This window comes from Diceros bicornis, chromosome 5 (genome assembly GCF_020826845.1).
Source record: "Diceros bicornis minor isolate mBicDic1 chromosome 5, mDicBic1.mat.cur, whole genome shotgun sequence".
Classification (NCBI taxonomy): Eukaryota; Metazoa; Chordata; class Mammalia; order Perissodactyla; family Rhinocerotidae; genus Diceros; species Diceros bicornis.
In genome coordinates this window covers 48,865,184-48,882,174 of record NC_080744.1, presented here as the reverse complement: position 1 = coordinate 48,882,174, position 16,991 = coordinate 48,865,184, and the positions used below count along the sequence as shown (strand labels likewise).

General features: G+C 43.0%; 1 long non-coding RNA gene across 1 annotated transcript in view; it reads right to left on the bottom strand.

Annotated features, from left to right (window-relative positions):
* Positions 1-7,537: 7,537 nt before the first annotated feature.
* LOC131406095 (uncharacterized) overlaps positions 7,538-16,991 on the bottom strand; it is a 124,543-nt gene continuing 115,089 nt past the window's right edge. The window contains exon 3 of the long non-coding RNA XR_009220056.1: positions 7,538-7,564. This is a non-coding gene — a long non-coding RNA (uncharacterized LOC131406095). The remainder of the gene's footprint in view (positions 7,565-16,991) is intronic.

Below are 16,991 nucleotides of genomic sequence, written 5' to 3'. Positions count from 1 at the left end.
TTTTGATAGTGTCTTTCATTGACCAAATTCAACCAGAAGCCACAGGGCAAGAGAACCAGACGGATGCAACTCACGGAGGTCAGGTTTTTGGAGCAAAGTCCAAGGTAAAGAAAATTGATCTGGAAGGGAAAATGGAAAATATCCAGCACAAACCTCTTAGGATCCTCTCTAGCTGTCCACTTTCCCATGAGAACATCATTTGCGAGCAAGCCAAGTTTTCAGAATCCAAACCAATTTTGCAAGCATCTATAAAGGTGATATAATAGGCCACAGTTGCCCTGCCCCCACGTCTGTGATGATGACCTTCCCTAATTTAGTGCTTGAAACAAAGTACAGAGACCTTAGAGGTATCCCCTTCATGCCTCAGTCCAATTACTCAAATAGGAGAAATGGAATTCAGGCAGGTGTACGGGGCAGGGGCAGGGGTAGTGATGAAACTGAGGAACCACGCAGGTAGATTGCTGAGAGTGGATAAAAGAAGCCAAAGAGGAAACTGCACGTTTCTAGCAGCAAAAGGGGACAGAGACGCATGTAATCTGCCAGGTGTCCAGGAAACATGGGTGAATCTAGCAGTAGAGGACATCCAGGACTGGGACAGGCCACATGGGCAGGGGTCCAAGACGAAGACCTGGGAAGATGAGCTGGCTCAGTGAGCAATAATCAAGTAGTTTGGGGGGAAAAATTCTTCTTTATGTATAGCTGGCCAGTATTTTTCATAGATCAAGTGATGAATATAATCACGCCTTTTAAATATGCCATGGGAAACAACATTTGCTGTCAATTTTTGAGTGCCCACTATGTGTCATTTGCTATATTGGACAAGTTAAACACATTATCTCATTTGCCCCTCACAAGTCTCACACGAGATTATCTTAACTTTAGAGATGACAATGCAGGATCCCAAAGATTAAGTAACACGTTCAAGGATATGCAGCTAATAAATAGTGACACTTGGATTCCGTCTCAGCTTTGTTGACTCCAAGCCATGTGCCCTTTCTATTATGCTTTCAACAATCTTAATAAGATGTATTACTCTATATTACCTTCCTGTACTCTCCGTATGGCAAGTTCCTTCCCTTTAAATTTGATATGAAAAGAGATTATCTTTTATAATAAAAATACCATGATCAGGGCCGGCACCGTGGCTTAGCGGTTAAGAGCACGCGCTCCGCTGCTGGCGGCCCGGGGTTCAGATCCTGGGCGTGCACCTACGCACCACTTGTCTGGCCATGCTGAGACCGCGTCCCACATACAGCAACTAGAAGGATGTGCAGCTATGACATACAACTATCTACTGGGGCTTTGGGGGAAAGATAAATAAATAAATAAAATTATAAAAATACCATGATCATTAGCAACTAGTCCTTTAGAATAGACATCCACAGCAAGAGAAAGTAATTAATTTACTAATTGTGCTTTTACTTGTATAATTACACTCAAAGTTAATTATTTCTTTAATTAACATACCTTCCCACTCTCTACATTAATTAGACATATTAGCACATGGAAATGCATCGATGCAGGAGAAATTGTCTCATCTGATGAGAGATTAAGCAACTTTCTGCAGAGATCTCTCTATTTCTGCCTCCCTAAGAAGTGTGTAGAAACTATTCATGTCTTCCAAGAAATTCTGAGTCAGTAGCTCAAACCCTTATTCCATTTCATAAGGAAGTTTAGAAAGTACTTAGGAAATCAATATGCATATGCCACTAGACTTCAGGAAGATATATTGTTGTGCAGAATTAAATGCAATGAAAGATTTAGGACAAAATTCAAAAAGGAAAATAGAATAAAACCTTCGTGTATGGATCCCCCCAAGGAACACTTGGACCTGATCTGAAGAGGAATGAGACCACTATGCACGAGCAAAATGATTTATAAGAGAGAACACAGGCATCATTCATATTAAGAGAGACAAACCGATGTGACCTTTTATTTTTTCCTTGGAACTAGGTTTTAACTGGTTTCCACTTCAAACTAACCCACTGGATATGTGTGAAATGATTGACAGGTAAGACCAATCATGCCCCAGTAGCCCCTTATAAAGAGAATCAATGACTATTCAAATATAGTTCAAATTTTATTTGTATCTAGCTCCAAGCCCAGAACCATCTCTCTCCATCCTGCTCCCACCCCACCCAGATTGTTTCTTGAGGTATCATTGCTTAAACCAGGGCCCTGAAAAGCATGAGACCTAAATTAAATATTTGCAACTCATAGTTGTTTCCTCTAGTTTTAAAAACTGTGTTTTGTGCCTGAAAATGTATCCCTGTGAGATGAGGGCCAAAGAAAGACTTTAGTTGAAAAGAGAGAGTGAATATGTCAATGTAGACTTAATACGAGAGGCCATTTATAATTTAATTTTTTCCTTTCAATTAGAATCATGGCTACATCATCATTACACCACCTCCATGTAGAATTAGAAGACTTGCCAGTCGTGTGAGCATTTTTTGGTTAGGCTATACAATGCTCATGGAAGAAAGTAGATCTAACATCTGCTCAGTTGATCTTTAAGCATATGAATTCTTCCTTAATCAGCAACTCACAGTATATGCACACCAAGTTTCAGCCAAAGCATATAACTGTGAACTTCCAACCAATAAACTTTTATGACAAGCCCAATTATGAGACATTGCGCTTCCTTCGCTTTTAGCATTGTGTCACCTCCACTGAATTATAAGCCATCCCACCATGAATCTAGCTATTCAGGATTGCATCCTTGGGTTAAGCCACACTATCTAAAAGTTACTTTTCTTAACTTCTTAGCCTCTCACAGAATTGCTTTCACTGAATTTTGCTACAGCCTTTGCCTTTGGCTTAAATAAAGACATATTATAAAAAACAAGTTTATGAAATATATTACTTTTTTCCCAGAAAGTCATTGAAGACATTATCTATTTAATCACTCTGTGACTCCTATATGTAGACAAGAATGAGAACTATCTTGGAGACATAAATAAGAAAAAGCTTTGTTTCCTCTAAGGAACAAATGTGTTCTACCCTCCCCACTCTCAATCTTTCCTCTCCATGGGCAATGTGAGCATGTAACTGATGAAGTATCTCTTTGCCACAGCTTCTAGGAAGCTTAATGTCAGCTTCAGTGAGCAAGTACAATATTTATATATAACTCTAAGATCTACATGTTTGTACACTAACTTTCACTCACTCTTTATTTTCCATTGTATTAATATATAGGGTAATTTTATTAAATTTTTTGTAAGCCACATCAAATCTCAGAAAAGTGAAGTAAAAAGTAAGAAAGTTAGGAAGAAATGAAAAATTAACCAATATTTATCAAACACCTTTAGTGTAAAGGTAAGTGTTACGAATTTATACCAACAGAAGACTTGTCATTCTGGTTCTCCACAGCCTGTCCACATAACCCTGAAAGTGAGAACACTCTGAAGCTGTGACTATTCAACTCTTCCTATATCTTAAACTTTACAGTTGTAAAGGCATACACTAATCTTTACTGGCAGACACCTTCATCCAGCAACACTTACTGAGCACAAGCTATTTGCAGTGCAAGTATTGCAAAGAACAGAAAGCAAGCAGAGTGTTTCAAAGCACAGACTCTGGAGCCAAACTGCCTGGGTGTGAATCCTGGATCTACCACTAACAAGCTCTGTGACCTTGAGCAAGTTATTCACCCTCTCTGTGCTTCATTTCCTCATCTGTATAATGAGCTTAATAATAGCACTCATTTCACAGTGTTGTTATGAGAATCAAGTGAGCTGATAACTGTACATCAGTGCCTGGCAATAGCAGATACTCTGTTAGTTACTATTGCGATCAAGAACAAAAAAGAAGACACAGTTCTTGGTCCCAAGAATCTCAGTGTCTCATAAGAAGACAGATACATAAACAGTTTTTTTTTTTAAGAGAAATAAGTGCTACACAAAGAGAAGTACAAACTCTCAAGGGTGCAAAGGATAGTGTCATTGCTACTGTGTTTGACAACCAGCTCATTCAAAAATACTGCACTGCCCATATATTTACATTCTTGTCGTTTTCTATATGTAATGTGCATCCAAGAGAATTCTCTTCCTCAAATTCCCATCTAACAACATGTGGTAGTTAATACTTCACTGACATTTAATCTAATTGCCCATACATAATAGCAACGATTATAGTATTTTGTCCCTGACATTCATGTTGCCCGAACACTATGGCTTAAATTGGCCCACAAGCTGTAACTGTCTTCAATTGCTGTCTGTCTTCAATTTTCCCAAGTTGAAAACATAATTTTAGCAAAATAGTACACATTCTTTCACATGCAAACAAACCACACGCACAAGCACATATGTACACACAAAGGAAGTGCTTGGTGCCATAACTGAATCCACCCCAGCCCAGTCAATCTGCAATTATTTTTCATCATTTCAATCGACTGTGCAGCAATCGACTGGACTGATCATGTGGCAACCCAACCTGGTCATTAAGACAGCTGTGATAATCAGATCAGCTGGGAGACAGTTACTTTGTTCATCTGGAGATGCCAGGATTCTCCACGTCAACAAATTTTGCAACCCTCCAGGTGGATTTATTGTGTTAAACCAGCATTTGTTTTTCAGGCCACTCACATAATTGCGATTTAATTATCAAGTTTATTTAAAGCATCACTTTTTGAAATGAGCACACAGGATATGCAATAGAAACTTGGACTGTATGTGCTACGTCAACAGAGACTCTCCTGTTAAATAATACTGTTAGAAAGAGGCGCCACTGAGACAAGAAGGCTTTTTGGCTCTTGCGTAAAGGGCTGAATTCTTATAGTGCTTAATTTCCCAATTCATAATTCCAAAGTCTGTGCAGCGGCAATGTCTAGTTAGCTACGTCTTCATGTCCTGCAGGGTGGTGGGTGCAGCTGGAGAGCAGCAGACTGCTGGCTCAGTTTGATTGTGTGGCCCAGCCTGAAGAGCCTCCTGGGACCAGCAGTGTTCTGCAAATTAAAGTCGGCCTGGCCTGAAGGTCAGCAGCCATCCCCCAGCAGTCACTGGCTGTCCCAGCCCACTGCCCTTGAGAAATTGGTGCACTGCAAAACATATTTGCTCAGATACGGAGAGAAAGCGATTCTTCCCCTAATTACATCCATTTGGCTCTGAACAGATAGATCAGGTCTCTTTGAGGGAGGAACAAAGCAAGAAGGAAAGGAATGTTTATGTTTATCTGTTTGTTAAATCTCTTCAAAATTTTTGTAGGGAAGCTATATAGCTAAAATTAGATAATGAATGTTTATGCTTTGTGAATTGTACACACTATGTAAAAGAGGGAAAGAGAGAGCCGGAGAAGGATGGGGAGAGAGAGGGTGAGAGTATGCAACCCACTGTCGGACCATCTTACAGAAATGGCCACAGTAAATCCCCATCGACAAAGAGCTCCCAACCACAGATGCCTTCTCTCTAGTCTCTGGCAAAATGACAGTCATTCTCTAGCATTCAAGGGCCTCTCTGAGCGCTGCTATCCAATCTTTCTCGGCCCTTGCAATGTCTTTACTCATTTGCAAAGAGAGCTGAGTTTTAGCCAGGCGTATAACGTGTAAGCTGCTTTGCTAACTAAGGGTTAAATCAAGGGACAGAGAAGCCCAGAGGAATGTTCCAAAAGTACCCATGCAGCAGCTTGAGAACCACCCAACACTGGTGTGCTAGCCCATGGAGGCAGGGCTGATTGACCCCAAGTCTATTTGGGCAAAATTGCAAAGTAGGGTACATTCTCTTTGACCAAAGAGGCTTCCAGAGCCTTTACCCACTATCTTCTCTCTCAGCTGGTGTTCAGAATGAGTTCCCTCATTCTTTATCTATTCCTTCCCCATCTCCACCCTCACTATCGTCACTCCCTTAATTTTGTCCTCTTAGACCATTTATTCACACTAAAATATATGACAGTTCTCCTGAGTTCAGTTCTATTTTAATTGGGGTCAACATCAAAGAGATGAAACTCTGAATGGAATCTCAGGCCTTGATCAGGGAAGGATTTAGGGTCATGTGCGCCTTTCTGACATCCCTAAACATCCCACCCTGCTGGAGGTCACTACGTTCCCTGTTTTTTGCTGTGCCCCCAGAATCATCCCCTCATGGCTGAAGAATTTTCTGCATTTTCAGTCAGGCAGAGGGCTGACTTGCAAATTATCTTGAGCACAATATTTGGCCCAGGAGCCCTGTGAAAACATGGCCCTGGAGAAATAAGGCAGGTAAAAGAGCTGGGGTGAGAGCCAACTTTCACTCCCAACTCCACCAAACTCATCTGAAAAATGAGGATGTTCATTACCAACACTTTATCACGCAGGCCCCTGCAGAAGGCAGTGGAAGCTTGCCTCACAAAGGCTTTGAAACCCTCAGATTACAGGGATTGTACAGTTTAAGAACACAGGGATACAAAGCCCTAATGTACAGTTTAAAACATTGTTACCGTCCTGGTTTCTAGTCTTTGAGAGAAAGCCACAGCTTTTCTAGTTATTTTATCTTAATTTGCAAGCAGTCCTGGCTGAATTGTTCATTTATTTCCAAGATCATGCTGTTAGTCACAAGGTTAAGATTCAAATGGGCAGGGGAAAAGAAAAAGAAACAAGGTGGTGGTAAGAAAAATGGACCTCTTGATCTTTAGTAAGTATTTTGTTGGCAAAGCACGCGTTTCATTCCAGCTAATGGTGAAAACAAACAGACGTAGGGAATGATCTCTTCACTTTCAGCTGTTCAGCATCCCAACGTTTAGGGTCTGTCCAACTTTCCTACCCTGGCTTGGGCTGAACACCTTTGGGGTCCTGTTCTGGAAGCACTCTCTCTGTTAGACTGACCATGTGGAATGCCCTATTCTTGGTGAATCCATGGGAAACCCTGAAAATGGACGTTTGTCTTGGAGATTTACAAATTTTGCCTTAAGAAAAAAACAAAATTTGATTCAAAAAACAAACCATAGTTATATTCAGCTCAGAAAACTCCACACTAAGAGAGGAAGAAATAAGGAAAGAAGTAAAAAAGACAAACAATGTGAAAGTGTGTCATGAAGATCAACAGTTAATATACTTAGTTGAAGTATATTAACCAGTCTTCTTTTCCATCTCCTATTGGTGGATCCATAGCTCAATCCAAAATTGTATTCAATTTCTAAAAAGAAAAGAGAAAGAAAAGAACACGACTGACTTTTTTGATTCTGTCATTAACTGTGGTAAAGGGATGGTTTTTCAGCCTCTAGATAGCTAAGGGCACTTCATAATAGAATCCATCGCCTTTCACCCCTAAATCACTGATTTGAATCCAACCTAGGTCACTATTGACAGAATGTTATTACCTCTAGGTGCTGTCTGGTGGCCCATGTGAAATGAGTTGATGGTCTCTGTCCTGTTCCATATGGACAGTTGCCCACATCACCTCATTGTCAGTTTCAAACGAGAAGCCAAGGAGTTAATGGATGTGGAGCCCAAACCCCACCCCGATCACCACGCCATGAGGTGGTGCCCTCCAGGTCGGAGTGAAGGGCGCTGACTGCGACTTGTGAAGCCGGGCCCCGATCTCCCTCATCGCTTTCCGGGACATCAGTCCATCTCGTTCTTCCACAGTCACCTTTGCTAGGGACAAAGAATAAAAAACATGGCTGGGGTTTTAGCCAGGATTTGTTTCCATTTTTCCTGGCACAGAAGGCTCCCAGTGATGAAAGCCACCTCTATCAACTTTCAGTTCTCAACTTTTCGGTTCAGAAAAACAGGAATTTGTAACACCAAAGCAAAGCCATATGAATATTCAGTTTGCAAATCAAATGTTATTGAATTACGTTTCCTTCTTGCTTGGATGTAATAGATTTTGCTGCAGAATAAATGATCGAATTCAACCAGAGCCACAGGCACAATACTGGAATATCTATTCAAGAGGACAAAGCCATACACGTTTGAGAAAGAATGGCCGTGTGTACTCCATACTCTGACTGTATATATTCCTACCCAGATGAAACTTTAGAGATCGTATCATTCAACCCCCTCTTTTATTTTCAATGAGAAAACTGACACCCACATCGGCGAAGTGTCTTGTTCAAGGTCACACAGTAAGAAAATAATGTGACTAAGATTGATGAGGAAGTCCCTGGACCTGTACTGCAGTGCTCTTTCACAGAGGCATTCCATTTCTCTTCATTTAGCAGGTGTTTGCAGAGCACTTCCTGTGAGCCAGGCGCTCTGCCAGGCCCTGTGGTGGTGTTAGCAGTAGTGGTGGTAATGGAAGCGGGGGAGTGGGTGCAAGGAAAAGAAAGAGAAACTCTCCCAGCTCAGCATCTAGCATAGAGCCTGGTATAGTGAGATGCCAATAAACAAGAATGGATGTATGAACAAAAGTTTACATATAAGGGTTATTTTCTGTGTGGTTTTGCCAGAGACATCCTAGAAAAAGATTTGAGAGTAGTTTATTTGGGAGGTGATGCCAGAAGCAGTGATAGAGAAGGGAAGTGAGAGAGGGAAGGGAAAGAATGGCATGCAGAGTGCGCTAGTGAGCAGGTTGCTCACTGGGGCTCAGTCTCACTGGGGACGTGTGGAAGATGGTGAGAACACATCTCAGGGTTGTTCCACTAAGAGGTGAGGAAGCTGAGGTATCCAGCTGCCAACTCCCATCCATCACTGGTTGAGAGCCACACAAGCAGCATCTCTGGCCTGCTCGTGTGGCAACCAAGCACACTCCTGCAGCCATAGATGGCCCTCAGATAGAGGGTCACAGGTGCTGGCAGCAGGAAACCATCAGCCTTTCCAGAAACTGTGAGTGTGGAGAGGGAGGGAGTGGGGCACCGACAGCCTCTGCCATAAGGGTTTATGATCTTGTTAAGAACAAATCTAACATTAGAATATGGTCAATAACACAGAACAAAGATGGTGGGTTTAGAGAAGAAATACACCATGGGACGTGTTTGCTGTGTGTACTCAATACAGGCGCAGGTACAGAAGAATGTGCTGCTCCCTGTGCCGATGGCCTTAGCTCTCAGCACTCTCTGTTCCCCTGTTTCCCATTCACAGTCAGCAACTCAATATGCTCTACCCCCTCCACCCCTTAGCCTCTCTGTTCTGCCACCTTCTTAGGTTGCCTCCTCCCTAATGGCTCCTCTGCAGAATTTCTTTCTTCCAAAGTCCCTCCCTGGCCCTTAATGCCCACCTTCCAACCCCCATCAAAGCAGCTCACTCCATCTTATTGTCTCATTCTCAGAGCTCCCAAAACTGGAGTTCCTGTCTCATAGCCCATCCTCCAAATATCTTCCTATTTTTCCATCTCCTCCCCAACATCCATGGTAATAACTTGGGATTTGTGTCTGAATAACAACAGAGAACAGTTGCTTGAGAGATTCAGTGAACCAATGAATCACCACATGACTAAGTCAAGCTGCCGGAAGTGCTCATAGGAGAACAGGCCAGACACCGAACTGAGAATTTCCTAGCAACTTTCAGTCCATTTCCTCAGGAAAATTAAGACAGACACCACAGCCCTCAGGAATCAGCTGAGTTCCAACAATGTTTGCTGTTAAAACTAGAGAAAAAGCCCCTTGGAATTCTCATGCCCAAGCACTGTGCAGTTCCCAGAACCTTCCTCCAGCTCCAATTTCCCGCAAAGAAACTATCTCAGTAATGTACACAGGGCAGCAAGATTGCTTCAGTGCACAGTTGCGCAGACATTGAAATAAGGTGCTGGGGAGGAAATCTGTCTCCAAAGATGTCAGGGGAAATGAGAAATCATCTTCCATTTCCCTCTTGGGCAGACTGTAAGGATTTTGGAAGGGAGAGGTCATGCAGAAATGGTTATAAGAATTTTTTTAATTATCTTTTCTTTTGGGGGGGCTGCCTAATAGTTAAGAAGTGCCTGTTGTGTACAAAGAGCTATGCCAAGTGCTTTATACAGTATCTCATTTAATTCTAATAAAACCTCATGAATAATAATAATAACAAGTGGCAATATTTATTGAGGCAGTACTCTGGGCACTGTGCTAACAACTTTAATATACTATCTCGCTCAATCCTCACAACACCTTGTGGGTTGGGTACAATTATTGTCCTCATTTTACTCACGCATAAACTGAGGCTTAGAAATGTTCTATATCTGCCCAGTGGCGCAGCTCACTTGGAACTGCTGGATCTTGGATCCACCTACCACTTGTCTGACTGTATAAGCCATTCTGTTTCTACTGCACCACACTGTCATGGGAGCAGCCCAGTGATCTTCCACCCAGAATCTTCCTTATCTGGTGGCTCCAATGTCATGAGGTAAGGGGGCATACGGTTACCCTCAAAAATGTCCACTTCAAAAAGTTTGAGACACATGTCTACAAGGCCTCACTCCTATATTAATCCATGGATCTGGCACCCATGAATATCTAAGGCTTTGAGACTGTACACACAGGAAAGCCACCTCTTGTCTTCACTGTCACTTTTGCAATCCCACCAGGGCCAAGAATCAGTGAGAAGAAATAATTTCCTCCACTTCTGCAAACCACAATCTCCTGCTGGAGGCAGGCTGAGGTCTGTAGAATCAGGACTAACTTTGTGCCTAGCTCCCAACACTGGGCCCAAGTCAGCAGAGACTGGGAAAAAAGAGCAGCACGAGAAGGCCAAGGTGCACATCCATCTTAGGAGAGACATACTCATTTGAGGGACCGATGGCTAAGGCTGCTTTGTATTGACCCCTGAGAAAGCCCTGACTCTAATCGGTAGAGCCCACAAATGCCAGAAGGTAAGCAGGTGGCACACAACTTAAGAAAGAATCGTCCAAAGAGCATTATTGGGTCAAAAATTCAAAAACAAAGCTTTCTGGCTCCTTACTAGACTCATGGCCTCGATCATGGTGGTCATCACCAGCTTACGACCCTAGTCGTTTGAACCATTCTCTTGGTTGTAATTTAATGCAGACCCCAAGTTGCAATCTGGCTGGACTTAAAAGGGCCTCAAGAGGTGATTCAGAACTTGCATTTCCTGGGGACACAGAGTTAAGAGGAAAGGTCTCCAGGGCAGCCCATGAAAGCCACTTTAACCCATCGTGTATTGTACTTCCATTGGGGATGATGAGCACCTGCCTTCCACTGACCCTTCTCCCAGAACAGAAATGCACTGAACAGACGCAGGGTCAGGTTTTGGGGGTGGCCCTGAGGGAAGTGGGATGGGACTTGGGCACTATGGTTAGAAGTCCCATGCGATACCACCCCAAGGAGATCTGACCCTGGACTGAGGTTCACCAGTGGGTCCATCAGCGGCACCTTCTGCGAGAACAAACACTGGAAGCAGAGCAGGGCGTGGGGAGCAACTGCCCCTGGCACATGGTAAGGAGGCACTTGAGGGGCCATAAAAAGAGTCCTGAATTGGGAGACGCATGACAGGAGCTGGGTAACTTCAACTCTCATCCACAAACCATGGGCAATGACTAATATCTCACCCACAGGCTGCTGTGAGGTTTCAATGAGAAAGTAGAGCTGAGAGTGCCTAGCATGGCGTGTGGCACTTGGTATACACAAACACATGTTTGATAAGAGCATATTTGCATTGTAAAAGGAAAACTTTGTATTATAATCATGATCATAACACTTTAGATATGCACATGATTTCTCATTTCATAAAGCAGTTTTGAATATCTGAACTCTGATCCTTGCAACAGTCTGAAGGTGAGTATAAATATTGTTCTCATTTTGCAAACGAGAAACAGGCTCAAGACAATTCAATGGCGTACCCACAGTCACACACAGAGAAAGTGGTAGAGTGAGGCCTTCTGACTCTACTCTATAGGGGAGTCAGTCATAGACTTCTTGGCTCACTATTCAATATCTGGAAACAGTGACATGGAACCTCACAGCGTCAAAGCGAGGATGGGGTGGGCCATCACCATCCTCCTGAGTCCCACAAATTTACCTTGTGGACAAAGCAGACATAAGTAAGAACAATGACAAAGTGGAACAAAGACATCTGCGAGACCCTGGCCCTCTGACTTCTGTTTTTCATCTACCCCAATTCTCTACATAGGGGTCAAGACAACTAGCTCTGACACGCCCCTCACTGGCCTCCTGTTTGCTCCCAGGAACAACCCAACTCATTATCTGAGAACCCTCACCCCTTCCTTCCATTTCCCAGCAAGCTAAATCTTCAGAAAAGGGACCATTGGCTAGTCCAATCCTTCCCCACTTTCTGAAAGTCAGCAAAGCCTGCCAAATTTCTCCAAGAGCAAACTCTCATCTTACTTTTTCCAGTGGCACAGGGCAGACGTGGTTGAGGAGGGGGTCAGGGATGAGCACAGCCTGCGGTCGTCATTCCAGCCCACACTCCACAGCCTGGCCATTGCCTCTAGTCGTGCACACATTTTAAAGCCCAGGCTCTTTTTTATCTGTTTGACCTTTCTTTTCCCAACAGCCTCTGACATTACCACCCCTAGACACACATTTACAGAAGAGAGAAGCAGGAGCCTCTTTTGTCTGTTTGTTTTATCAAACTGCAGTCACAAAAAGTCCACTCAGAACAAAGATGTTCTCTGTATCCTTCACCTGGCACACAGCCTTCGCAAGAAAAAGTGTATTTAATGGTGAGACAGGAAGAAAGAGAGCAGGAAGGTGTAGCCCTGCATGAACGCCATGCCACTTCCCTTTCCAGCTCCTTCCCACAGCTGCCCTGTAACAATGGACAACACGTTCAACAGGGAAAAATTATTTCAGGGGCTAAACATTAAAACAAAGGCAGCCCAGAGCTAGTTAATTCTTCGAATGGGACAAACATAAATGGTGCGTGGATGTGCAATAAGGTGTAAAAGAGGAAGTGAGATGCATTAGAACCAGGAGTGCATAATGTATTATCAACAGCTCTGCGGCTTTGATGGGCGAAGGCTTTTATATAGACGCCGTATTGATAGGTATTTCAACCAGTAGTAAAAAACCGTTCTTGACATTCATCTATAGGGAAAAATATCCATGTACTCTTGGCTGTAGGACCAATTAGTCTGTGAAAGCAGCGGGGAGGGGGCACAGAATATAAATGCAGGATGCATCCGCACTTGATTACTCTAATGAAATGTCCATTGATTCCTATAGATTAATGTGAGAAGAACAGCAGCTGCAGAGTGGCTAACACCTCCAGGTCAGCAGCTGTGTGTGGCGGGGGGTGTGCGCGTGTGTATGTGTGCACACACCCCCGAGTCTTGTGCTGAGGAAAAGAGAAATGAGAGGATCATGTGTGTGTGTGTGTCGGGGTGAGAATGATTATGCTGGACAGAATCGAGGAAAGGAAGGGTCTGGCGCCTTTAGGGATTGAGGGGTGGCTGTGCGCAGCAGTGGACAATAGGAATTCAGCTCAGCCACTTGCAGGGACCAGGACTGAGCACTCCATTTCCCTTTCCTCTCCCCTCTCCCTGCTCACATTTGACCTTGCTGTGAGGGGGACAGAGAGCTCACAGGTCACCTAGTTTGGTTCAATTAATTTCATACAGCCTTTAACCACCCAGAGCAAATGTGGAGCTCACAGATGGCTCTCTGCCCACTCACTGGTGCCCAGCCTCCCCCCTCCCACCCCAAAGTTGATGTTGCTTGCCCAAGCCAGTATTGTGCCTTAGGTAAATGTGCCAAACCAAGTGGTACTCTCCTAAGCTTAAAGAACCCACGCACACTGTGAAATTACCAGGGAACTATTCTAGCCCTCCTGGACCTGGCATCAACTTAAATTCTCCATCTCAAGAGGAAGAGTGTTTAAAGGACGCTCTCTTCATTGCCAAGTAAACAACTCTCCCATGGCTGCAAGGGCCTCTTTTAGCAAATGCTATCTACACAGCCCTGCAACAGAAGGCCTGGGGTCTGCTCAGGGTTTTACCTAAAATTTCTACTATTGGTATGAGTGCACAAAAAATCATTTCTATGAAAATTTCAATTAGCTAGTATATCTTTGCTCCACCTGGTTCACAACAATTTCTACTTACAGGAAAGGAAGTGGGGGAACAGTCTGGGAAACAGGAGTGCCTGCAAGAGAGCATACAGGCATCCAGCAGCTGCAGAGGTGCTCTGAGAAAGAGCGAGTCCACTGCACCTGCCCCAGAAAGGAGAACTCAGAGGTTCCTGGGGATATCTGCAGAGGTGTCTGCAGAGGAGCAAAGACAGGAAAGCTAGTGAGAAGCAGCCAGCTCTGGAAATCTTTTCACACTCAGAGAAGAACTTATGCTCCAGCAGGAGAACTCAGCACCCAACAAACATGAACCCCAGCTAAGCCCAATAAGATAGGAAACAACAGCCTTTAGTGTTCAAAGCCATTTCCTTCTTACTTCCTCAGAGGACCCCAATGGCTAATCAAAACATGCTGATCACTCTTAGTTCTTTGTCTCTGAATCACTGTTTGTTAAAGACCAGCAGGAAAGGTACCCTTCACTGGAGAGTCAAGAAAATGGATGATCAGGACAGAATGCATTAGTAATGCTGCTAGTTATGTATTTAGCACGGTGAGAGAACCCTGCACACTTTACTGAAAAATACATACATTCAGCCATCCATGTATTTGCTCAGCTCATTATCATTAACTTGGTTTTAGATATGGTTCGAGACAGAACCATCAACCAGAATTTTTTGGAAATATATATGCATTTCTAAATATACTGATACTATATGCACCAAACCTGATAGATAGATAGATAGATAGATAGATAGATAGATAGATAGATAGATAGATAGATAGATACCTAATTTTAAATGTAAATAGACCATATTCCTGATTTCTCTCCAATTAAGACAAGGCTTTCCAAGTCTCCTTCGCTTGTTGGCACCATATAAGTCTGTGTTTTAAGGAGTATAGGCCCAACGCTCTTTTTTTATTGAGAAGCTGCAGAACTCTAACCGGTGGTTCAATAAATTGTATTACATCTCCCTCGCACTGAATGCCCTACACGCTTTGGCTTTCCATGTGTAATTGCAAGCTGTTATTAGCCCTGAGCTGTGTCCGTTACTGGCCACACTCTTGCTGAGCGGTCAATTTTTTCCCCTGCCATTTCCTTTGCTCACACCATGCTGACCACGTTGGCCAGAGGCGGCCCGAGGTTTATAGTGCAGCATTGATTTTTCTTTTCTCTCAATACTGACAGAATCATAGATCCAAGGCAAATAAAGAAATGCATTCTGGGGTGATGAAATGTCTTTCATTCAGACTGGATTGAATCAAAGCCCATCTCAGAAATGTAGGGCTCTGAAATGCTAGGGAAGCTCATGCCTCAAATTGTGGAAAAATAAATTTTATGTTTTCTCCACTTTGCTTTGGATTCGTAAATCACTGGGGACTGGGAAAGTCCAGCCAGTGACCAACTTGGGCAATGGGGCCATTGTAAACCAAGAGCGGCTGTTACCACCTTCATTAATTGGGGCATTGCTTGTAATTCTGCTTGAAGGATAGTCATTTATTAGCTTAAGTAACACCCAGAGTCTTCCAAAGAACTGTCCTACTGTAAAAATATTGACTGAGGCTCAGCCTTTGCTAAGAAATGCAAGACAGCAATTCACACAGACTTGTGAAACTCAAGCACATTGCCTATTACCGAGGGGCAGCCCTGACTGACCGTAATAAATTGTGGAAATCTTCACTCAAACAAATAGCTCGAGTTGACACTCAGTGAAGGGTAAATATGACCTTCACTAATTAATTTGGTGATATTCATACCTTGTTTATAGACATTAATCCAAGTTTGATCTTTGGCACACACAAGAGTACATGTTCACAGAGACAGTAGGATATTCAGTGGAGACACTCCCGGAGTGGGAAGTCAGGAAATCTGAATTTTCATCCTCGCTCTTCCATTAACAACAAACCATTAGCCCTGAACACATTACTACACAGCTCTTGGTCTTGTTTCCTTATCTGCAAACTGGTGATGATAATATCTACCATGGGTGGTTTTGATGGTTCCATGGTATAATGCATGTAACGTGTCTGGCACAGAGCCTGGAACATGTCATTGCTTTGTGCAACATGAGTTGTTGAGCATTTACCTACTATGTGGAGGCCACCAGGTAGGCACTAAGGACGCAGCAGTAATCCAACAGCTGGTTCCTGCCTTTGTGGAGACTACAGCCTGGTGCACGTCACACAAGTAGCAAATGCTCAAGATGACTGCTATATTATGATTATTATCATTAATTGTAGTAGTATGTTTTAGAAATGGAAGGATTGGGCTGCATGAATTTAAGTCCTTTCCAGCTTTCAGACTCTTTAATCTGTGATCAATAATATCTATCTGCGTGTGTATGTTTGCATGTGTATCTGATTATAAGTATAATTAGTATGCAGTAGAGGTTTGCACTTAAGCAGATCTGTCTGCCAAACAGCTCATTTTCTATGTCCAAGCCTGTGACCATTCAAAACTCATGTGTATGTTTATTTGTTTTCAACTTGGCCTAATTCCAAAAAATAATTTGAAATACTATGTCATTTTAAATGTAAATTTAAGGAATGCACAAAAAATAACTCACATTGATCTTTGTCTGACACATCAAATCCAGGTCCCCAAAGCCTGAAAATATTACAAGTACAGCCAATAACTTTGACTTATTATAAGTACATGGAGATACCAAGTAGCACAAGGACATCTCTTCAATTTCTGGTGATCTTAAAGACTAGACACCTCTCTACCGCTACGACATTTAAGTTTCTGGAAAGGAGAAACTTCTCTTATTTTTCATTCATCCCAAGTGCTTGGCACATAGCAGGTGCTTAACGAATGTAGGTCAACCAGTCAATTAGCACCCCAGCCAGTGAGGCAGTCAGCTCTGCCCCAGGTCCTTCCATAAGCAAACAGCAAAGGCATCTGTTTTCCTTTGTGAATGATCATAGCTAAGAACTAGGTCAGTCATGACACATTTGGGTTTACAGTGGTCAAGGGTATCTACAATTTGAAATTCATAGGCTCTTACCTGGAACCCAGGCAAAATTTCTACAGCTCCCAGAGCTTTGGAAAATGAATGCAGAAACCCACGGGAGAGGAGTAATTCTACAACTCAGAGATGCCTGGTATCTTCTTCCTGTACCAACTGAG